This window comes from Seriola aureovittata, chromosome 1, assembly GCF_021018895.1.
Source record: "Seriola aureovittata isolate HTS-2021-v1 ecotype China chromosome 1, ASM2101889v1, whole genome shotgun sequence".
NCBI lineage: Eukaryota > Metazoa > Chordata > Actinopteri > Carangiformes > Carangidae > Seriola > Seriola aureovittata.
The window spans coordinates 1,676,901-1,701,900 of record NC_079364.1 but is presented as its reverse complement, the minus strand read 5'-3'; the positions used below and the strand labels follow the sequence as shown (position 1 = coordinate 1,701,900).

Here is a 25,000-nt window from a genome sequence, read left to right as displayed (position 1 = left end):
GCACACTGGCGAGATCTCCTGCTAATAATCCGTCTGAAGCTCTGATTGATTTCAGGTCATTATGTGTTTGCAGTGTTTGTGTTTTAGCTCCTGTGTGGCTGAGAGCTGTTGTCAGATTTATGTCGGCCGATACTCAGGATTAAACGTTAACAAGTTCGAGTTGAACTCTGCTGCTGTTGGGCGGCGGGTTTTATCACCGCCTTTAACGCGCATTCATACATGTTCCTGTTTGATTTACGCCATGTTGTGAAAACGTCTGTTGGCGGGAGTTTTATCGTCGTTTATTCAATCATGAGCTTGTGTTAAGAGCGTTTTTGTGATTTTTAAGAGCGGTCGACATCATAGAGAGTGATGGGAGCTCGGGAGAAAAGCCAAAGATTGAAATGAAATATGGAAATGCTTTTCTTTGTTCCTCTCAGTGGTCTGACATTTTTAGTTTGATGTTTTTATTTCAGCTTCACTCACAAGGATTTTAAAACATCTGAAATTGCTCTATATTTTTGCAGCAGTGAGTGAAGGGGGTAACTTTGCTCTTTTAAAGAGGCTCTCCACCACGTTTAGACATCCAGCTCAGTTTACTCGTCATGTTTAACACTGCAATGCAATCATACACAACAACACAAAAGGTTGAGTGCTAATTTATGCAGAATACCCATTTCAGTACCAAGGACAGCGCCACTCGGCCAGGCGTCAACAAACACTAATTAATACACTTCAGTATTTAATAGAAAATCTTGTCAAAATGCAAAAGCAGCAACAAGTAATGTCGGTTCTCTTGGACAGCAAATGTCACATGTTCTTACCTGATTAATATCACGTGTCTCGTCCTTCCCCCTACGCAGCTCATCCTCCACAGTGTCCAGATTTGGGTAATATTCTCTAAGTTCATGCTTTTCTCTGCCGCCTTATCTCTAAGACCTTGGTTACCCCAGCAACAGAGGATTAAAGTGTCTCCGGACGTCCACTATCAGTCATAATCGTGTCTAAACAGTAACCCATTGTATAAGACAGTGAAGGTTGTTGTGGGCTGAACTCTGGCACCATGAGTTAGGCCTTAGAAAAACCAGATGAACACTGGAAGACGGGAGCGAATCAAGACGAGACTTTGTACTAAAAATATCGGTACGACTGATTCTACATATCAAAGGAAATTAGAAGGAGTTACAAATAAAGGTCTGTTACCTTCTCCAGTTGAGGTAAATAAAGGTCCCAGTCACTGTTTAAGGAAATACAGTGGATTAAAACAGTTGTGGATCTGCTGTAAACGCACCCTGATGATGTAATAGAAATCATTTGAAAGAGCATCAGCCAATGAGGAAAAGTTCAACACTCAGCCGACCAATGGTGTAACTTCGTCACTCAGTCAGTCATGGACACTCGAGGATGTAAGGCTGTTTTGTTGTCTTGGCGTCGTGGCTGCCCACCAGACAGGAAGTCTGTAATCAAAAGATGTAGGTTCCAGTGTTTTTGAGGGTAGAGAAGTGGGACGCCACTGACAGCGGCGGCGTCTTTTCCTTCACTGTGTTTGACGTGGGTTTATGTGGTGGAGTTGGAGTAGAGAACAGCTGTTCTTCTGTTTGGCGAAGGGAGTCTAAACGAGTCTGATCGGTTGTCGCTCTGATGTATGTTTGAGAACACGCAGTATGTGAGAACCTGAAAACACATTTCTCTCAATCAGCTTCGAACCATGAGTGATGTGATCCTGTGTTGATACAACCTTACAGTTTTTGTTGTTTCACATGACAGAAATCAGTGTCTGTATTTTCTATGTGCTCTTCTTGCTGGTTTGACGTTATTTCTCTGCACCAATCAGAGTTGAGCATCATCTGAATCAAACTGTGACGGCAGTTTAGGGTTTCCAGTTCACTGTCAGTCAAATGTAATCAACCCACACTCACACAGTCCTGATGAGGCAGATTCGGCTCTGTTGAACTTTGCTAAAAATGTGATGTTTGTCCTGAGGGTGGCGCTAGAGGAAAAGTCATTACATGAAAATCTTCATTTTGGATTTTAATATTTGGTTTAAAGCTCCATATTTTCTTCTTCTTCTGTGTTTTATTTGAAGTGTTGATCCATCAGAAGATATAAAAACCATCTCAGTGTAGTTTCACATCTCCTTTCTCAGGCTTCTGTCTGGAGCTCTAGTAACAACAGGTCAGTGAGCCAATCAGAAGAGAGGAGGCTCTGAGCCTCTCTTCTGATTGGCTGACTGTTTTCTGAATGATCCAATAAAAATACAGCAGATTTCAGGTAAAAACACTCAGAGAAACCAAATCCTGCAAGGTTTGGATGGTGGGTCCAGGTGGGCGGGGCTTGGTGACTGCTTTGTTGTGACATCACAAAGTTCCAGAAGTCCTGACGGCTGGTTTTAAGGCTCAGTTTCTGAATACAGGCTGTGTGCATTTCTCTGTGGACTGAGGCTTTGATACTTTCACAGTATTAATATAGAAGCTAGAGCTGATCTATAATCTATAATCACACTACACATGATACGATATATGAACACATGTAGCTTCTGCTGCTAACAGTGGATAAAAATGGATAAAGGTTTGGAGAAATCTACTGTATTGAATTTTATTCATGTTGACGACGACAAACCAACATTCACCTGAGAACAGCAGAGAATTCAGACAACTGGTCGAACGTGGGCTGAACCTGTGTTTCATACCTGATATCATCCGATGTTCAGGTCACTGATCATGTGTCTGTCGGCCACTGATTGAATCCCAGCAGCAGCAGCAGCAGCAGCAGCAGGATGAAGCCTGACCTGTGTCCTGCGTCTCTTCAGTTTGCTGTGTTGTGATATGAAGCAGAGCGGAGCGATGCCGCTGCGGCGCTCATCGCCTTCAGCTCCGAGCTGCACGTGGGAGTCCAGCTCTGATTCGATGCCTTTTATAGAGGACGCTGCTGTTTTTCTCCCAGCGTTCCTATTTCTGTGGAGTATGAAAGGCTAGGTGTGTGTGTGTGTGTGTGTGTGTGTGTGTGTGTGTGTGCTCAACACAGCGACTGTCATATTTCGTATCTCCAGTTTAATTTTGAGTCGTCGTGACGCCTGTGTGACTGAACGTGCACAGACGTCAGTGTTGTTCCGGAGACACAGAGTGTGTGTTGCATCGTCCTGACAACAGAGCGGTCAGCAATGAATGAAATAAAACAAATATCTACTAAAGCAGAACCCAAACACCCAGATAGATGTTTTATTCTGGAACATTTTGACCTCAGCTGCGTTAGAACTTCAAAGATTTACAAGTCGGGTGAATTACTTTTTTTATGGGTGAAAGACCTTCTGTGACTGTAGAGGTTAGGGGTCAGAGGTCACTGGATTTGATGTGTTATTGTTGCGTTTTCTCTTCTGTTTCATTCTTGTTTTGTTCATTAAAGATAAAACAGAAAAGCGGGGTTTATAGGGCATTCAGAAGGAAAGCCAGCACCGCGAGGCCGCGCTGCTTCACGAATCAATAAAATGAAATATGTGAAGTTGAGACAAAGTTGTTGATGATACTGCGACACAGGCTTTTGTAACTCTTATCACAGCAGCACTTACTTTGTCCTCTGGCTTCGTGACCATCAGGTAAAGTCTATTATTACCTGTTCAACTTGTTGGCTGTTGCTAAAATTCTTGTTGTTTGTTGGTTAAAACTGGTTCTCAGAACGTGGGTCGCGGTCCCACAGTGGGCCACAGCTGCATGCTGAGTGGGTCACCTTTATTTTGAAGCACCGTTTTCTGCTTCCTAGTGGCTGAACTGCAACACGCAGTCGGGATTAAACTAAAAAATATACATAGTAGGTATTATGTAATATATAATCCATAGTATATTGAATTCTGTCTTCTGTACATTAAACTTGATTTACTACCAGTTAACATAAAAAGTAATAAAACTTCCCTCGCTGCACTTTTGCTTTTCTAGTTTTCATTTAGTGAAGTGGAGCTGAAGCTCTGAGTGGATTTGAATCCATCAGCTGGAAGATGGAAATAAACTGAATGTGTCTAAAGTCTCTATGTTAGAAGAGTTGGACCCGCTGCTGTAAAAGCATGTTTATTGCACTTTGATGTATAAATCGTGCGACCAAAATAGATTTCTATTTCTATTATTACGTGTGTTTATATTTTAATCACTACAGTAGGAGAATGAAAACAGCCTGCGCTCCTGATTGACCCTGAAGGAGACGGATTGTTCTTGTTTTTAATCATGCAGACGTCTTTAATATTGTATTATGGTCTGTCCAGGGAAAAATCATGAGTTGGTGTTGATGCTGGTGTTTTCGTGACCGCCGCTTTACCTCTGTGTTTCCACCACGTTGCTGAGCAGAGGATTTGTGGGAGTTTGGTCCTAATGGCCTCCGCCTGACATGAAGCTTCTCAACACATTCAGTCTTACTTTGGGGGGGGGGGGGGGGGGGGGGGTTTGCCCTGTGGGGAGGGTGAGGAGGGGCCTGACTCCTGCAGGGCAGTATGAATGTAGGATCGGGGAGGGGAGGTGTCGGGCGGGGGTGAGGTGTTTTAGCCCCGGGAGGCGTCGGCTCTCTCCCCGCAGGGTCTTTTGTCCCGGCCGTCGGCCTCTTCGTATTCAGATCAGTGTGAGCGGAGGCGTGGCCTCGGCTCTCTCTCTCTGGAGGAGCTGATGTAACTCTGCCACCAGATGTTTGTGACTCTTGACGGACGGGACGGTGTCTCTCTCCCGAGGCTTCACCCTGCTGCTTTAGGTAAGACGCTAACAGAGCTGTGTCCAACACTGAGCCAGTCTTTTCTGCTTTATACATGATGTTGCAGCTTCCACATGCAGGCGGGGGGAGGGGGGGGAGGGGGGGGGGGGCAGCAGGCAGGTACCAGGGCTGTAGGGGAGGATGTGACTCTAAATATTTCAGACTTGGCTTTAGATGTTTTTCATATAGTCCGGCTGTGATCTTTTTTTGGTTTTTAATGACCTTAGCTGCACTCCGGCCCAAAACACGTCTCGTCTTTACTTCCATGGAGACATGTGAGACGTGTGTGCACAGGGCGGGGCTCAAACAAACAAACAAACAAATGAAACAAACAAACAAATGAAACAAAAAGATGTAGTTGCAGTGTTTTATCCGCAGACAGGTGAGGAAGAAACACCTGGTTTGTTGTGTCAGAGCTCTGTGATCAGTCTTTAATGAGCTGTGCGTCACTGTGTCAGGCTCTGTAATCTACTTTTTTAAACTGATGATCACAGCGAGCGTCCACTGGGAAGGCTTTTATTTTGGGACTGCTTCCTGTTCGTCGTCAGCTGAAGCTTCAGATGGAGAATGTCGCGTTTAGTTCTGATGTTAAATCTGAGAAAAACAACACAAACAGATGTTTGGTGGTGAAGTGATTCACCGGTGTGTGTGTGTGTGTGTGTGTGTGTGTGTGTGTGTGTGTGTGTGTGTGTGTGTGTGTGCAGCATGTTGTTGAGTTTCCCCAGCTGATGAATGATGAGATGAGAGTAAATCCTGCTCTTACACAGGCGCTAATTGTTCCTGTTTACGCTGCAGACGAGCAGGAATTAAAGATAAGCTTCTGCAGTTGTTGTAGAAACAGGATGGAATCAGTCCGTTCACCACTTTAGCATGTTAGCATGCTAGCTTTTACTAATTAGCAGTAAACTCCAACATCATTAGTTCTGCAGGTATTTGGTCAGAAACCAAAGTATAAAACTTGTTTAAAATGTGAGCTGAGGGTGGCGCTCGAGGAGGAGACCAAGAATGTCTGTTCAAACTTTAGTGTCAGTAGTTGTTGAGGTACTTTAGTCTGGGCCCAAGTGGTGGACGACTGAGCCACGCCCACTAATGCTAATAAAAGAGCGTATCCAGGTGGTGATGAAAAAGTGTTCTGGCTTCAAGCAGCTTTAATCTACTTGGTTAAAAAGGACTGACTGTTGGTGGGAAACAGGAAACAATCATCAACAGACAACAGTCATAGTTCACACCTCCTCTCGAGGTCAGTCGGCACATTAACGTCAGTGTCGGTCCTTCTGTTGTTCTCCTGGTCAGCTGTCGCATCATCAGCTCAGTGAAATACTCGTTGAGGCTTCTGAGCTGAGTAAATCCTGACGTCTGAGGGTGGAAGAGGTCGTGTCTCCAGAGTGAAGGAAGTCTGTTTGACAGTCTGATCTCAGTCTGAGGATACAGGGAATTATTTCAGTTTCAATCACGACACAAATCTTGTAATTTCTGTCATTATTTTCTCCCTTCAGCGATGTTGTTATTTCCTCCATCTGTTGCAGATAAATGTGGAAACTGTGGAAAAGGTTCAGGCTTTGTGCATTTTGTCGTCTCAGAAACTAGTTTGTTAAAGCTGTTGCTGTTTGTCGTAATGAGATTTTGGATTTCTTTGATGATTAATCAGGTTCAGTTCAGTGTAATCTTCCTGTGATGTTTTTACAGCGCAGTCTAAAGGTTTAAAAATGGCTGCTCTCAGAATCCCGGGAGAGGACTTGTCATCCTTCCTGTCTGTATCCATCTCGTCTCCTCTTGTCAGTCCTACTGGAGCTGAACTTTGCTCCCAGCATGCCTTTATTGTCCCTCTGATTGACAGCTCCACTCCTGAACGGGGCGTCCGGCGTGACAGCCGATGATGGATCAGCTGGAGACGATGTTTTTGCGTGAGATGCAGCCTTTTGTGGCGGCGCTCGTTGGCTTTGTTTCCTCTCCTGACATGCGATGCTGAAGTTTTGATAAGTCGCTGATGTGATGCAGCTGCGTGTGTGTTCAGTGTTTAAGGAAAACATGTGAATGAACAGACGGTGTGTGTCGTGACCTCACGTCTACATGTAGTATCTCATATTCCTTGTGATGCTGAAGAGCTTTAATCTTGAGTTGTTCTTCTGGTAGGTTTGGGCCGATATTCAATAATATCGGATGTTGTATTATATTTTCTGCCATATACAATATTTTTCAAATTATCTGGAATTTTCTTTTCTCGTTTTTTTACTAAATAAAAATTATACCTGAAACAATAATAATAATATACAGTAATATGATTATTATTTGATCTTTTTTTAAACTTGGAACATAAAGCGCAATAATATAATTATATTATAACCCCCCCACTAGAATATTGTACATTGCGATATTTGTCCTGGACTGTATTTTATACATTTTTCCTCATTGAAAATGTTTCTATTAATATTTAAGCTCCCTGGCCGCATTTCTTTTCTTCTTCTATGTTTATTGTTTGAACCAAAACAGCAAAATGAATTCTTCGTATGTGAAAACCTCAGAAAACCTGATTCTGATTCTGACTCAGAGATATTAAATTGTGGATATTAGTTACGTTCTGGGTTGAATTAAAACTTGTGTGGCTGCAGCTGCTTCTCAACAAGAGACAAACAGCAGCATCATTGGTGTTTATGTAACACGTCTGACGGCCATGAGAACATGACTGTGGTCCATGTGGTTCATGTTCGCTGCTGCCGACGTGACTTCAGCATGAAAGTGACTCGGCTGCTTATCGACACGAGACACACATGTAAAAATGTCATTTCATGATCCACATGATCCATTTCCATCAGCTTTCTAAGTGTCTCGACATGATGAAACGAGCCGCGGAGCACGGTGGCGGACGTGACGTCTGGCTCCAGGGGCCACAATCCTCCGTCTCTTCTTCTTCTGTCCTGGTCTGTTTGAGGACAGGAAGCAGGCCCGAGGCGGCTGAAGGCTCCGTCCTCACAGACTCAGTCAAACTTTGATCATCTCTCCAAAAAGTCGCTCTGCTCCATCCCTTGTGTGTCTGCCAGGAGGACACAGAATCACTTTGCTTGTGTGTGTGTGTGTGTGTGTGTGTGTGTGTGTGTGACTGTGTGTCTCACACACAAATCAGAAGCTGTACACTCGCAGTGAAACCCACCAACGTTTAGTTCGGGGCTTTACTGTTTTCTTATTGATTTGCAAACAGTTAATTTTGATGAGCTTTGGAAATCAGATTCCGTGACGTGTAATGATTCATATTGAGGAGGGATTTCGTGTCTAAATGTCAGAAAGGAGCTAATTCACATCATCTTTAACACAACATCAGTGTTAGCTCATGTTCTCTGGATGAGATCTGTGAAATAAAAGCCTCTCAGCGTCCAGTTATCAGATGTGAGATGTCTGAGTGTCTGAGTGTGAGATAAAAAAAAACAAAAAAACAATCATCTCAGTTCACAACTGCAGCTTCACATTATCATAATGTAACTTTGGCAAATGAAATTAAAGGCAGCAAAGTATGGACTGTGATGGATCGTCTTCCTACAGCGAGTCTCGAGTGTCTGCAGCGTCCTGAGATAAACCAGAGTCTTCGTGCCCGGAGGGAGGGAAGCGGATCCAAAAACTGTGAGACTGTGTAGAAAACGTTCAGCAGGGAAAAATCGAAAAGTTTCAGTTGATTCGTTGGTTTCGTTACGGAAGTATATAAAGATATAAAATGTTAAAAACACAGGACCGAAGGCTGCCATCGCCTCCAAACTCCAAATGCCCAGGACCAGTAGTGTATGTCCAGTATCTTTCTCCACTCAGGTCTCTGCTGCTGGTTCAGGACTTCCTGTCTCTCTAAGTGTTGACATTAAATGTGGATGTAGCTGTAATGTTTACAGTCGAACAGATGATCAATGATTTGGTGTTTGGTGGAAGAAGGCAGATATAGAGGGATGTTCATAGCCTCCGTCTGAACCCCGTCTCCATACAACCTGAGTGTGACTGCAGTGCCATTTCTCCACGAGGCTGAGGGGATGCTGAGTCAGGAGGAGGAAGTGACGGTAGCAACCGAGGAGAGAGAGAGAGAGAGAGAGAGAGACTGTTAAATATTTCAGGAAGGTTGATGGAAGCAACTGTGTGTGTGTGTGTGTGTGTGTGTGTCCCTCACCCACTCAGCAAAGTGTGTGTAAGAAAGCAGAACCCTGTTTCCAAAGAGCACCGCCGGGCTCGGGCCGACAGTGGCCCGCAGAGTTGGCGTGGGACTGAGGTCGTGTCAGACGAAAGAGAAACCAGGTCATGGAGGAAAACTCCTTCACATGAACTGTAGTGACCCCTGATCACTGTGAGATCACACACAGACAGACTTTGTGTGTGTGTGTGTGTGTGTGTGTTTCTTGGCATTTGGATCAACAACACAGTGACAGACTACGTAGTGAGAGCAGAAATGGTTTAAAGCTCCTCCAGTGTAAAGGTCTGTGTCCATGTGTAGTGTGATTATAGATCAGCTCTAGCTTCTATATTAATACTGTGAAAGTATCAAAGCCTCAGTCCACAGAGAAATGCACACAGCCTGTATTCAGAAACTGAGCCTTAAAACCAGCCGTCAGGACTTCTGGAACTTTGTGATGTCACAACCAAGCAGTCACCAAGCCCCGCCCACCTGGACCCACCATCCAAACCTTGCAGGATTTGGTTTCTCTGAGTGTTTTTACCTGAAATCTGCTTTATTTTTATTGGATCACTCAGAAAACAGTCAGCCAATCAGAAGAGAGGCACTGACACTGTTGTGTTCCACGTCACGCCTCTGACTCCTGAACGCCGGCGTGTTCTCTGAACTCACTCACTGGGCCGCCCGTGTTTGGCATCTCTATGTGAAAGTGGCGTGAATGTAAAATACTGGTCTTAAACCTGCGTACCTGAATATACGGCCAGGTGAAGCAGGTGTGTGTAACCCCGAGTACAGAAACCATGTTTCACAAGGTTTTGATGCTGTTACATAAAGCCGACTGTAACCCAGTTACTCAAATCCATTTATAGCGCTCACTGATGCTTTTTTAACGTACTTGAACACACCACAGTAATGTACACAAAGACACACTCTGTTTAAGTTCACGCAAACAAAACTTTGTCTTTGGGAAACCTTTTCTTTCCTCGCTCTCTCTCATAAGTACAACTGAACATACTCCTCTGTGTATTTTTATGGCTGTGTGTGGGAAGTGACTCAGGTATTCGGTGTGTGTGAGATCCCCTCTCTACCTTTGCTCCTACACTGCTGCTGTGTGTGTGTGTGTGGTGTGTGTGTGTGTGTGTGTGTGTGTGTCACGATGAGAGGTGTGTATAACCAGGGAAAGCTCTGTGAGTACACGTCGTGACTGTTATCTTTCCCTCCGCCTCTTTGTGTCTCCACGCGGCCGCCAGCTTCCTCATTATCTCCGTTGTTCCGACGGAAGGCGCCGTCGTGCAGCTAATGAACCTGGGGAGATGAGACGAAGGCGTGGCGTCAGGCCGACCGCCGCTCGGCTCAGTTAAAGCTAACACGATAGGCCTGCTGGTAGCAGGGAGGGGGGAGCACAGAGAGGAGCAGCATGAAGCAGAGATTAAAAGCAAAGATAACGTGTGAGAGTTTTTTGTAAAAGCAGAAATGCACCAAACACAAGCTGTTAATCTTGTGCATAAATAATGCAGCATCCATTTGGCCAACTCTCCTGAACTCGCGCCCTGAGTGCAGCGGGCGTGGCCGCTCCAGAAGAAGTCCGCATGTGTTGGTATATTTGAGTTTCATGACGTGTTTCTGCCAAACTTCTTCTCTCTGCTGGTGTGAATTGATTCCTGTATGAGCAAAGTTTGAAATCCAGATCTGATTCTTTTATTCCTTTTAAAGAAAAACAGTCGTTTTCATTTTTTATTCATATAGCACTTTTCAAAACTAGGTTAGAAACACATCAACTGGACCAGAATAAAGTGGAGTAAAACCAATTTTTATAAAACAATCAAACCAGATTTGCAATTTCTGCAACAACATCCTCCAGCAAGTGCCGTTTATACAGAACCACAATATGGAGGAACAGAACGACAGGTTAATAATGATAATTATAATATTAACCTATAATATTAGGTAAATAAAGTGGATCAGAGAGGATGATGAACAACCTCCAGGTGCCACTAAGCTCTGATAGGTCCAAAACGCTGCTCTGTACCTCCGTGGATTAAGAAATAATTCAGGTGAAATCCTGTTAAAGTGTAAGAAAGGCCTTAAGAGATGATACAGACTGAGGCCTTGGCTGCTAAGGATTTGTCCACTTTCATTTCAAACCATGACTCTGGAGTTTGGACGTCATGACACCACACATTTGGCAGTTGGTACGAAGACCAATGAAATTCCACGACTGTCAATACAACACTCGATCCACATGCACTTTCCTCCATAAGGTCAGAGAACAGCAGCAGTTTTAATAGATTAACATGGTGACAGACCAAAGGCTGTAGCTGTAATGTTGTGAGCTCCCAGGTCCCACGTTATGAGCTGTCGCTGTTAGCCTAAACAAGCTAATACTACCCCAAACAAGCTAATATTATCCTAGACAAGCTAATATTATCCTAGACAAGCTAACATAGGCCTAAACAAGCTAACAGCTGAAACTCACTGACTCCCTGATGATCCAGTCAGATATAGAATATCTCCGTACACCAGTCTTGCCGTGGTTTCCTCCTCTGGACCAGACAAGAGACCCTCTACCTCTCTACCCAGGGGCCCCCGGTGACACAGAGGCCAGGATTTGTCAGTGTGCGTCCAGTTCTCCGTGGTCGTGTTAGAAGCGGCAGTGAGGTCGTGGTCACACGCCAACCCCATGCAGCCAAACTCACGGGACGTCACTTCAGACTCTATAGGTCTCCACAAAGTTTCTGAATGTACCAAAGAAGTCGGGCTGAATTTCGGGAAAGTGTTTAAAATGACAACATCTAAAGTGTTTCCATCTGAAAGAAAACGAGTTTAAAGCTGCTGAAGAGGAAGCAAAGAGGGTTGAGGCTGTTGCTGAGGGATCAATGCAGCATGTATCTAATTAGATTTTTGAAACATTTAAAGTTGTTTTTCATCATTGATGAGATTTAGTGTCTGACATGAAACATGGTGTAATGTGATGCAGCCCCGATATGAAAACATTCGACTCTGCCCGGTGAAATCAGCAGTGAAATCAGTTTCCTCCTTCTTTAAGACGGATTATCTCCCCGTGCTGAGGCTAGATTTCCTCTCTGAGCGACGACGAGCGGCAGAAAACACTTTGTTCTCACGGAGAAAAATGAGCTCTGACTGTGTGCAGATGAAGCTGAAGATGGTCTTTGTGTAATTAAAGTTTCTCCAGTCGTACCACAAACTAAACAAACACACTAAAACAAAAGTGCTAACACAACAGGAAAAGTGCTACTTCCTCCTCCTCTAGTTTAAGATAGATCTGACTCTGGGACATGAACCTTTTGCTGCTCTGTATATAAACTCTACATGAAATCACTCTAAATGAATCCAACAAAGCTGTTGTCATGACAACATATGGCAGTGGATATTTCAGTGGCGACACCTGAGTTGTGTTAACCTACAGTTAAACGTGAAATAACTTATTACATTATTATATATATATATACATTATAACTTAACTCAGTGCTGTTTCAAACATTGAACAATGGAAAGTTTTTTCTTTCACAAACTTACTCTCACATCAGTTTTCATTAAATATACTGTGTAGTCTGAGTCTCATATAACTGGACAGGAAGTGACTACAACAACCATTATTTTCTCACCAGTTTCATAACCTGATCCAACCAACAAATAAACCAACCAACCACCCGACCAACCAACCAACCAACCAACCAACCAATCAACCAACCAACCAACCAACCAACCAACCAACCAACCAACCGACCAACCAACCAATCAACCAACCAACCAACCAACCAACCTACCACCCAACCAACCGACCAACCAACCAATCAACCAACCAACCAACCTACCACCCAACCAACCAGACAACCAACCAACCAACCAACCAACCACCCAACCACCCAATCAACCAACCTACCACCCAACCAACCGACCAACCAACCAACCAATCAACCAACCAAACAACTAACCAACCAACCAACCAGCTAGCCAGCCAGACGGTCAACCGACCATCTAACCAGCCAACCAACCAGAGCCTGCCCGGACTCGCTGGTACTCACCAGGTCGGACCAGGTTTGGACAAAAATTAAAAATGACGTTCTGATTCAGTCACGTCGGCCTTTTGACGGTCATTAATAAGGAGCCCACTCGTTTAATCAGGGTAAACAGGGAAACTGTAACCGTGGTAACGACATGGTGTGAGACAGGGTAATGCAAACTTTCCTTTCAGCTCACACCACCTGCGTCGGGTCAGACAGAAACACACGCCCTGAGCTGCGCCCTGGTGTGAATGTCAGAGCAGGTTGTTTACAGCCTGTTTGTGTGTTCAGCCTGGTGCATGTTGAGAGTGTGTGTCACCTCCACACCGATGTGTGACTGTAACACCACGGTGTGACGAGCTGCTGCGGTTAAACTTTTATTTAGTTTGGCCTCGGCAGAGAGAAACCGCGGGGTGAGACAGAGCTGATGAAATGAAGACAGAAGAGAGAAACCTTCAGTAATGAGCCACGTTGAAGTGTCTGGATCTCCATCTGCGTCCGAGCAGCAAAAACACAGCAGACTCTAAATCATCATTTCAACACTTTTAAAACAACAAAAGAAAAGCACTGCATGCTGGGTAACGACACATTTCAAGTTATTCACCGAATGAAATGGACCAAAGATAAGATTTTAGCCATCATCACCGTCAGTGTAGAAATCATCTTAAAAAAGATTTAATTTCCCTCTCAGGAAGAAGAATGAATAAACTCGGACAGTTTCCTGGATTTAATGTCTTAATTTGCAGCTGTCACTTTCCTCACAAACACCTGAGTCACATTTGTCTTCCATCTTTGCTCAAATGCCAGCGCTGAGTCATGACGGATGTTTGTGATGACTCAGGTGACTTTGCAACAAATCAGTACGTGTCAGATCTTCGGAGAAAATACGGCTAAATATAATATATCAATATATAAATGTCAAATTGAAAGACATTAAAAATAATCTGCCGTGTGAATGTCAAGAGTCGTCAGAGTGGGATCTGTTTCCTATAAAGCTGCCAGATGTGGTTTTAGGGCTGTGGAACTGGGCCAAAGTGGGCTGAGAAGCAGCAGTTGGGCCAGCTGTGGGCCAGTGTTGGCACCAGAGTTGGATGGCTGAACTTATTTCACATCATTCTTCATGACTGTGGCTGCATGTGCCAGATTCAGACTGATGCTGGGCCTCAACCACTCTTATTTATCCTTTATTAAAACCCAGAAAATCTGTTCGGATACATGCAAGAATACTGTTTTTATTTTTGTCCCTAAAAGTCTCAGTGTTTTTCTCTGAGGCTTGTTCACATGAGTCGGATTCACTAAACTCTGTTAACTGCACATAGATGTCGTGAATCGCTTGTTTCACACTGATGGCAGCACTGGACCGTGAGGAGCTGAACATCTGTCAGGATTCAGAGAACAAAAAGAGTCAGAGGTCGTATCAACTAATACTGAATGCAGAAGCTGCTTTGACAAAATCTAAATAATGCTGAAATATATAAAAGAAAACTGGCAGGTCGTGATTAGGTTTGCCATGTGTAGCCGATATACTGTACACGTTACACTTGTAATAGAACGATGTAGTAATCGTTGAAGCTTCCATCATCAGCTGGCGATGAGGCGACATCACAAGGTTTTACAGTAGACGACGTGCCGTCAGTGTGAGAGCATGACTCTTCAGTTAAAGCTTTTCTTGGTAATTTAAACCACAGCGAAACAGTTTGACTCTCAAACGAGCTTCAAACATGTAGAAGTCCTGAATGTGTCTGAACTAGACACGTAGAGCCGAGCGGCGCCTTCCTCGGCCTCGGCGCTGCCGGGTGTAGCGGGCGTGCAGCGGTTGGTGTAGCCGGGGTATCTGGGAGCTGAGGGGGTGTAATGAAGCGTGGAGCGGTGCTGTGATAACCTCATTATTCTCCAGCTCTCGCTCCAAAACTCTCTGGCAGCTCCACCAGTTACTGAAGCAGCAGCAGAGAGCGAGTCGATGGGTTAATCGTGCATGCAGAGTGGATATGTGTGTGTGTGTGTGTGTGTGTGTGTGTGTGTGTGTGTGTGTGTGTGTGTGAATTCTTGTTTATTTGGCAGAATTAGATTTTGGTATTAGATTAATTGAGACGTTTCAGCCACTGATTGATATTTACTGTGAATATAAAAAGTGAAATTACATTTAAAAAGATGAAATAATGCGAAAATAAACCAGATAAAAAAAATTAGAATATAAAATCCCCACAGATTACTTGAAGGGATCTGCAGCTCGTTCAGCAGCCGTTTCTCTTTTTATCTGATCTGGAAACTTTCAAAAACAACTTTCTGATCTTTGTGGAAATCAATTTAAAATCACCACAGTCCTTTATCTTTATATTTTAGCCACAAACGAGAGGACGAGTCACCTCTGCCCCCCTGTTGCTGCCAGACAGCAGCAGCAGCAGCAGAAGTGTATCTGAAGCTTTTAACCCACCTCGACCCCCCCCCCCCCAACCAGAGCCAGAATCCCTCCCAGAGTCCCTGAACTCATCTGGAAATCTGTCTTATCTCAGTTCCTCCCTCCATTTCTCACCCAGCAGCAGCGTCTTCGGCTGTTTTCGGCTGCTCTGAGAATTCGAGGCTTCGAAAATCCAAATTCACCCCAGCAGCTAACCGGAGCCTGTGGGCGCTCTCACACGACACACTGAGAGCATCACAGCAGCCCCGCAGCCGCTCACTGTTTACCTCCGTTTGTCCGTGAGCGAGCGAGTGAAGCCACTTCCACTCAGAACAATGATAATGACTAAATAATGATGCAGAGAGGTTTTTTATTCCTGCAGAACTGTGGAGCAGAGAGAGAGAGAGGGTGATCTGACTGGGCTTTAGAGGCCCTGCAGAGCCGGGGCTGATGGGATAGGACAGAGAGATGTTGCTCTACAGAACCTGATCTGAGCTCCTTTCACTTTTATTGATTTCAGTTCGGGGTTAAACTTTAACAGTCAAAAAGAGATTATTATATACGCTCGAAAATAAAGCTCTGGAAAATATTTGAATCTCACAATTCAACCGTAATGAATGTAACGTGAGAGTGAATGTCAAACTGCACTCGTTGCACTTCACCTTGTCCTTCTTTTCTAAAGTGAAGCCGCAGTGTTGACAGTTTACCACAGTGCAGCTGTTGCTGCGTTAGCCGCGCGCTAGCGTGAGTGTCGTAGTAAAGGGTCGTCGTGTTTAGGAGCAGGACCTGAATCCAGTTTGACCTTCTGCTCTGTTGGTTTTGACTTGTGTCTCTCTGTCTGTGTCACGATGGGGCAGGTTTTCCCGCTCTTCGTGTCCCGTCACTCTCCGCCAGCTGCACCTGCAGCAGCCTGATCACAGATGATTCCTCTGTTGTTTCTGTCGTGTCGCTTTGAGAAGTCGCACATCAAAGCTCTGATTGCCAGACCTCCTCCGTGGCTACAAAAGGCTGCTAATTGGCTTCAGTCCGTGCGACTCACGTTTCCGTTTGTGATGGTGATTAAGTCGCTTTTCTTTTGAAAGTGTTTTTTGTCTGATGTCTTCACGTGTTGCTGTAGTTGCCTGCTTCGTCTCTCAGGCTCAAAGACACAACAACTGGAATGAGCGTCAGTGGAGGGAAGGTTGTTGTTCATTGTCACATTGGATGATGTGAAAAAACAAAGTGTGAGAGAGAATTTTTTTTTTGTTTGTGTCACAAATCTGATTTTGAAATGGATTTATTTTGACTTCTCGTCTCTGCTTTCTGTCAGTTTCAGTTTCAGTCAGACTTTTTTAAAAAATGTGGAGACGCGTCTCTCTGTTTACGGCGACCACACAGACACGTTGTCCTGCTCATGCTGCGCGGCAACAAGCAGATTAGAAACCCAGTTATCTGCACAGTGTTCACCCAGGGAAACCTGCTTCTCTGATCCTCCAGCCCCCGGCAGGAGATCTGATCACATGTGGACAGCTCAACCCGAGACGCACGGACGACGCATTTGAGATCCGATCACTCAGACCACATTCAGGCGGGATCACTGAAGACGGATGTTGATGCAGGTCCGAACAGGTCCGAACAGGTCTGAACAGGACCTGTGTTCACTGATGGACTTTGGGTTTGTTTCATGTGGAGGTGACGTGTAGCTGAGAGCAGTGATCTCTGCTGACACGGGAGCTTCTTCTTCACACGTCACATGACGTCGTCACAGAGCGAATCCGCCGCAAAGCGTCGAACTCTGTTAATCCTTTAACCTCACAGAGGAGCAGGGTTCTCTCTTCACATCCACTGAGGAGCATGTAAACTAATCTGATTCTGTTTACTGCCAACGAGAGAGAGAGGGAAATTACCCACACTCACACTGGGCAGGTCCCCCCCCCCCCCTCCTCCTCCTCCCCCTCCCCCTCCTCCTCCTCCTCCTTTAATGGCTGCTTTTGTTTCACACTAGGAGTCAATCTGGCCGTGCTCCTGCAGCCATCAGTGGGCTGATAGCACACAAACAACAGCAGCACTCCTGCTATCAGCTGCAGTAACCCCCCCCCCCCCCACGTCCTCCTTGATGGGGATGCAGATTAGACTGTCTGCACGCTGGGTGGCGGCTCGTCACAGGCTCTGGTTTGGATCGGGCTCTGGGGCAGAGTTTTGTGGGGGTTCTGACAGGCGTGGCGTTGCGCCCCCCCCCCCCCCCCCCCCCCCTGTGGTGTACGGCTGCAGAGAGGAGACGCCATCTGGATGGGGCGAGCGCTGGGGAGGACAAAATAAAGACAAGTTTTTTCCTTTTGTCTTTCAGTCTTCCCATCATCCTCTCTGTTCCCTTCCCAAACCTCAAACACGAGGAGAGCTGAGTTTCACTCCACTCGTCACAGACAGATTGAACCTGATTGAAATCCATCGGCTGAAAAACTGATCAATTATTCTTTAAAGGTAAAACATAAAAACATAAAATCAGTTTAGTAAATCCAGCATGTGCTTCATCATTACCTCCAACTGCACTACGTGGCCAAAAGTATGTGGACATCCACTCTTTGCAGGAATATATCATCAACATGGAACCTTTAATGTGCTGTATAAATTATTTTAATTATTAATTGAATAAAATGTCAGCCACCGACTTTGTAAAAACCCAATCAGACTCTTTAAAGTCTGACCTAACTCTCTGTCCAAAAATCCCAATATAGTCAGTTTATTATCGGCAAATATTCACACTGGAAAAACTGGAACCAGTGACTTTATGATATTTTTCTCTAAAAAGAACAAACAGATATTTGATGATGATGAAAGTTGAGCTTGGTTCAACCTTTTTGTTCCGGAGCTTCTGCGTCAGCACCGAAACATTTGTCTTTGAAATGAAGAAGACTGTGGTTTGTGTTGGGAGTTTTCCTGCAGGTATTTTATTACTGCAAAAAAAAAAAATCTAATTAAACAACAAATCCATCGTGTCAGTAAGAGTCAAGACGTAATGCTAAGCTAGGCTAAATGCATCAATAACAGAAAAGACATCAGAAAGTAAATGTCAGTGACGTTAAACGGTTTGTCTGGTGGTTTTAGCCACAGCCGTGCGTCACACAGTAACACTCACTGTTGGAGTCAATTCAAATCAAGAAACCTTGTATGTCCCCAGGAGGCAATTTAATTTAATTTAAAGGGCAAATTAAAAACACACAACCAGCGCAAGACGAACCGTACACATTAACAATAATATTATAATAACAAAGTTTATTTTTATAGCACAAACAGCAGCTACACAATGTTTCACAATTAGTAATAAAAATCCATTAAACTCAACAATAAGAAAACAATATAGAAAACCAAGCAAAACCTACTTGAGAAAGACAAAAAGAAAAACAGTGACAGTGACAATCAATAATTAATTAACGGTGCAAAACAAAACCTGTGATATTATTTTATTTATATATATATATATATATATATTTTGCCTTTTATTCTGACAGTACAGAGAGAGAGAGACAGAGCGAATAAAACCTGTCACAATATAATGAGAATGACAATAAAATGGGAGAATGATTTTACTGATATAAAAACTGAACTGAACAATATGATTAAAAAAATTACCTGTATTTGATGTAAAATAATAATTATAATAATGTATGAGTGATTATTGATTCAGTTAATAATTAGATCTATATTGTTACTGCTAATTTAATTCCATTGAATGACTGTAATTGTGTTTCTGCAAAACATTAAAAATGTCGTTGTGCCAATAAAAACCTGCCGCCTGCTGCACAGGAAGTGATGTCACAGTCGACGGGAACAGTGGCGGCCTCCAGCTGTAGAAACAGAAAATTCACAACATCACTGCGTCGACTGTTTGATTGACAGGTGAAGCAGAAAAAAACGGAGACGAGTGGAAACAAAAAAAAAAAAAAACGAGACACAAATTAAGAGAAAAACTTTGGTGGCGACAGAAACGAGCAGCTGCTGTTTGATTGACAGTTTGTCTGTTCACACACTCTTTTCTCTCTGTGTATCATTTTGAATTGATTTATATTTAATGTCTGGTACATACTTTCCTCTCCGCTCCTGTCACACATTATATCGTCAGGTCGTCTCACACCTGATGTTTTCTTACAGACTGGATTTCCTCCCGGAGTCGTCGACTGTGACTGAGACGCTCCTCCGTCTCTTCCCATCAGGTTTCACCACACTTGGATTTTCCATCTGCAAATCTGGTGAGAAGCAAAATGCTGCTTTTTATTTCTTTTTTTCTTCTTCCTGCTTCAAATGTCACACTCTTTTCTCCCCGGCGTGTGTGTGTGTGTGTGTGTGTGTGTGTGTGTGTGTGTGTGTCCGAGGCTCGTGGTGCACAGAGGCGTCAGACTCCTGGTTTTTTATCAGTTTGGCTCTTTGTTGTCGATTCTGTTGCTTTCACTTTGACGTGACCAGTTTCCTGATTCCTTTATCGCCTTGTTCGTGTGAGCTGAGAAGAGGAATAAAATGCTGCAGCGTCAGTGTTAAACTCTGAATGACAACACACACAGGTCGTCGGATAATTACAGCGTCATGTTGTAATTGGCTTTCAAGTAATTTCAGGTTGTTTTATTCTGTGATTTTTCTTCTTCTTCTGCTTCAGTGGCTCTGGAAGCTGCAGTGGAAATTATTAATGTTTGCTCCAAGCGCTTGGGTTCAGATTTAGCACAGCAGCGTCGAGGCTCATTCAGAGGACGGAGAGAAAAATATCACAGACGGATCAATATTGCAATACACACACGGCTTTTTTAAGATTGTTACCTACTAAATATAAGCGATGCAGTGTTTTACACAGAAAGACAGTTTGTTTCTAAAGCTGCTGCAGGCCTCTGATTCACTGGCCACGGTCGTTTGTTGTGATTCACATAAGTCTGGTGTCTGGTGGATGAACCGACGGCGGTTTCCTCGTGGATGAGGTGTGTCCGCCGCCGTCGTTCACTCAGTCACAGCGTCCCGCTGACAAAAGGAGAAGTCGACAAAACACAATTGCAGACAAACTGTTTCCACTGAGCGAAGTTTTCTCCTTCCTCTCACGATACCAATTAAACGTGGCGACAGATTGTGTTTAATCCACAGGCTGTGAACAAAGATGGACGTAGCCTCCGTGACGTCACCCACAGGTTTCTGGAGAGCGGATTTGAAGCTCTAGCTCTTAAAGTTGTGGCTTCATTAACCAGTGAACGTGTCTGTAGCAGTGATGTCTGTCCTGGTTTTATTGGATCTGGATCTGTGGGATCGGTTCACGCTCTTGAGCCTTCGGTCCCTGCAGGTTTAACATGGACATGATGTAACGCTGAAGCTGTGTGTGGACTCACTGTACTGACTGATCAGATGCTCTGATTAGCTTAGCTCCAGGTCGGTAAACTAGCATGCTACAGGAACAGTGCTGCGTGATAAAAACAACACGGAGGTGCAGCGTCTGTGACCTGAACAAAGACAAACTCTTCTTCCTCTTCCGTCTTCTCAGTGTTTGAAAACGTACCTTTCACCTTTATGTCGCTCGTCTACGAGTAAGAGGTCGAGTCTTCTTCACTTTGTTCAGCTGCACTAAACCACAAAGGCTCGTTACTGCCCCGAGAGGCTGACGAGGGGGAAACACCCGCAATCGCAGCGAATGTTCTCCTGCCTGAGCTACAGCTATTGAATGATGTCACAGTGAAGTTGACCTTTGACCCTTTGGATATACAATGCCGTCACTTCACTTTATCCTTACAGACGCTTGAGTTTAACTACGTCAGAACTGGCGTGTGAATTCGTGAGTTATGGCCAAAGACGTGTTTTGTGAGGTCACAGCGACCTTGACCTTGACATCACGCTCCATTTACACACATGCAGAACGTCTTTGCTTTACATTAGACTTTCTTCTTGTTAAGAAGAAGAACACTCCACGCCCGTGTGGACACGGAGCGGCTGCATGAAAAAGAAGTAATTTCCGAGGCGCCCGGACTCGGTTTTTGCAGTTGTGTTGATAGAAGAAAGAAGTGAGTGAGGCGTCGTTTTCATCCTGATAAGATAAAAAGCGGCGGCGGCGGCGACGTGTGATCCGTCCTCCTTCACTCCTCCGGCTGCTGCAGATTATTTAGAATTTGGAAATAAAACGGCCTCTGAAGTCTGTGCAGCCAGAGAGGATCCACCGGCGTGCTGTCAGCTCCGTCACGAGACAGAAAACTGGAAAACTGTTGGTTGAATTAGTTGGGGGAGGCTGTGTGTGTGTGTGTGTGTGTGTGTGTGTGTGTGTGTGTGTGTGTGTGTGTGTGTGTGTGTGTGTGTGTGTGTGTGTGTGTGTAAAAGCCTTGTCTAACACTGGGTCTTTACTTCAGTGGTGTGGGCGTCTTCTGGAGGCGTTTCGATCTCATTTTATCCAAACATTTCTAACAAGAAGTTTCCACTTGATAAACCAGGTTCATGTGGTTCTTCTCTGCCGTCGTGTATAAATATATAAAAACCTACTGAGCTCGGGTTTGGTGAAATGCAGCTCGCCACATTAATGCATCAGTAATAATCAGCCAATAATATATGATAGTAAAACACTTACAGGGTCCATTTTTCTGCACTGAGAGCAGCGTACTTTTACTTTTACTTATGGTTCTGACATTTCAGTGCAGTTTTTATTTTATGTTGCTTTCTGGATCTGAATCTCTCCCCCCCTGCTGCACTGCGGCCGGCGTCCTTATCTCTCTCTCTCTCTCTCTCTCTCTCTCTCTCTCTCTCTCTCTCTCTCTCTCTCTCTCTCTCTCTGAGAGATGGGTTCTGGGGTGTGGAGGGTTTGTTGTCGAGGCAGCTCTCCTCCTCAGACCTGGTGCTGTTTTAATGGGGTTCTTATATTGTCTGTGAGGAGGTGCTGCTAAATATTAAAGACTGTATGTTTGGGAGGCACATGGAGGCTCCACCTGCCCAGAGGTGGGTATTCACTGTGTATCTGTGCACCTGTGGCGTCAAGGTTTAAATAAGTAATTACAGTGTGAAGACGGTCCAGACGACATGTGGGATTGTAGTGAGGGAAATTCTGCTGAAAACAGACAAACACACGTCTTCAGACCCACAGTGTCTGAGCAATCAGGCGGGAAAATGACTCGTACAACGTTATTAATTTAGAAAGTCTGATCCGCCAATGAAGGAGATGTTAGGGAAAGACTGTGGCCCAGGTTAAATGACTGTTGGTCAACGCTGATTTGAGATGAGAACCGTAGTCTGCAGCGAAAAAAGCAACACCGCACGACCTCCATCTTTGTTTTCTGATGCTACTTCCACACAAATACGTCTTCATTTTAAAACAGACGAGCGCTTCAGCTCCGTATCAGGACTGATGATCTCTGTCCAGGCTAACACAGCTGAAAACACACATCAGCTGTAGCATTAAAACAGAGACTGTAACTGAACAACAGCTGCTAGCAAAGACAACAAGGTCAGTAACACTGTCATTCATTATCATGTTGTATTCACCACTGGTAGGCCAGGCTGATGGGAGCCAATCAGGAGAGAGCGTGGCTGTGACCTCAAAATAAAACACAACCCCAGAGTTTTCAAAATAAAACACAACCCCAGAGTTTTCAAAATAAAACACAACCCCAGAGTTTTCAAAATAAAACACAACCCCAGCAGCGTCTGTTTTAGGAGCTCAATAACTGCAGCAAGTCGTGCGGATGCCAGGAGTAAATATAGAAAAAGATGATGAGTTTTAAAGCTAAGATGTAGTAGTGTAGATGTAGCCTGAGTGACATTATCCACATGACCGAGTGTTTGTCTGTCGTTTCCCTGGTGATGCCTCACTGACCGTGTTTGTCCTTGTTGTTGACGGTTCCTCCAGACCTCTGAGGCTCTGAGCTGAAGGATCAGAATCACTTTCACTTCCTGTTTTTAATCAAATGTTCTGGAGCACTGAGATAAATCACCGACACGTGTCACAGTCGGTGAACTGTATGACTGTGCCTCGTAAAAACAGCTGCTCTCCAGCTGTGGCCGAACTGGACAGGTGACAGGAAACACTGAGGCTGAGCCGCAAAACCAAAACTACGAGCTGCAACATGTTTAGTTATTTATTCACTGTTAGCAGAAAAAATATTGATGGGATGGTCTTTAGATAGTTGAATCAGACCCTGTGTGTGTGTGTGTGGGTGTGTGTGTGTGTGTGTGTGTGTGTGTGTGTGTGTGTGTGTGTGTGTAACCCTGCACCTGCTGTGTGCAGAAATGCGACGCCGCTGACTGATTGATGTGCTCTGCTTGCGGCTGCAGACGACCTGTAAGACTGGTAATGAGCTTTTACAATGTGACACACAAACACACACACACACACCACACACACACACACACACACACACACACACACACACCACACACAGTGTTCTCCCCCGCCACAGTTTGTGCAGACCTAGGTGACCTGACATGGCCACAGGGCACTCACCCATAATGCCTCGTTTTCCCACACCTAATCCCCTGACCTCTGACCTGTCCACTGCAACCCCACCCCACCCCCACCACCCCCCGAAATCCCTGATTGGATAGATAATGAACATTAAAGGTCATGTGATGTGACTGCTGGGAGGCTGGAGGCTCTGTGTTTAATTAGTTTGTGTTCTTTTCGGGGGGGGGGGGGGGGGGCTGTCAGAGCCCCAGATTCGAGACTGATAACATGAGCACAAATATTTGACACACACACTAAATTTGAAGAGTGTGACTGAAGATGAAGAATCTTTGTTTCATAATTGAAACGATGGCCCTGTTTTACTGCTGCTGTCACAAACGTCACTGATAATAAAACGTCCAGCAGCGTCACAAACACTAATGACACTGATGGCCCGTTAATGATTTAAAATGGAGAACCGGTTTCACTCTTGTCTTCAGTTAAAGCTCCTCCAGTGTAAAGGTCTGTGTCCATGTGTAGTGTGATTATAGATCAGCTCTAGCTTCTATATTAATACTGTGAAAGTATCAAAGCCTCAGTCCACAGAGAAATGCACACAGCCTGTATTCAGAAACTGAGCCTTAAAACCAGCCGTCAGGACTTCTGGAACTTTGTGATGTCACAACAAAGCAGTCACCAAGCCCCGCCCACCTGGACCCACCATCCAAACCTTGCAGGATTTGGTTTCTCTGAGTGTTTTACCTGAAATCTGTTATATTTTTATTGGATCACTCAGAAAACAGTCAGAGCCAATCAGAAGAGAGGCTCAGAGCCTCCTCTCTTCTGATTGGCTCACCGACCTGTTGTTACTAGAGCTGCAGAGAGAAGCCTGAGAGAGGAGATGTAAAACTACACTGAGATGGTTTTTATATCTTCTGATGGATCAACACTTCAAATGAAACACAGAAGAAGAAAATATGGACCGTTACTCCATCATGAAGCTGTGATTTCCTCATATCTGAGAGACACTCTGAAAATAAGACTCAGGTTATTAATTAAAAAACAATCCGTCAAGGTTGTCAGCATTACATTCAGCCCCAAACACCCCCTCCACCCCCCTGTCCCGCCCCCCCACAGTGCCGGGCTGTCCTCCTCTTCACAGAGGGGGGGGGGTGAGGAGCTCCTCATGTGAAGCCATCGACTCCATTTGTTGTGACCGCTGGAGAAACGAGGGGAGAAGATGGAGGGAAGGGAAAAGTGCCGAACCGAGATCGAGAGAGAGAGAGAGAGACGACATGTGACTCGTACAGTGAGAAGCTCTTATTAATGGATGTCTGCCACTCCTTCTCCTCACTGCCCACACACAC

General features: G+C 44.6%; 1 protein-coding gene across 5 annotated transcripts in view; it reads left to right on the top strand.

Moving 5' to 3' along the window:
* The window catches only part of large2 (LARGE xylosyl- and glucuronyltransferase 2), a 193,161-nt gene that overhangs the window by 128,573 nt on the left and 39,588 nt on the right, over positions 1–25,000 (top strand). For 3 of the 5 annotated variants that reach the window (XM_056404211.1, XM_056404376.1, XM_056404292.1), the window contains one exon: positions 19,397–19,494. The exons of 1 other annotated variant lie outside the window; for it this stretch is intronic. The gene's annotated coding sequence lies outside the window, so the exon portion shown is untranslated. Of the gene's footprint in view, positions 1–17,602; positions 17,729–19,396; positions 19,495–25,000 lie in introns of those variants that run through there. One more of the 5 variants, XM_056404457.1, reaches the window with a different exon arrangement.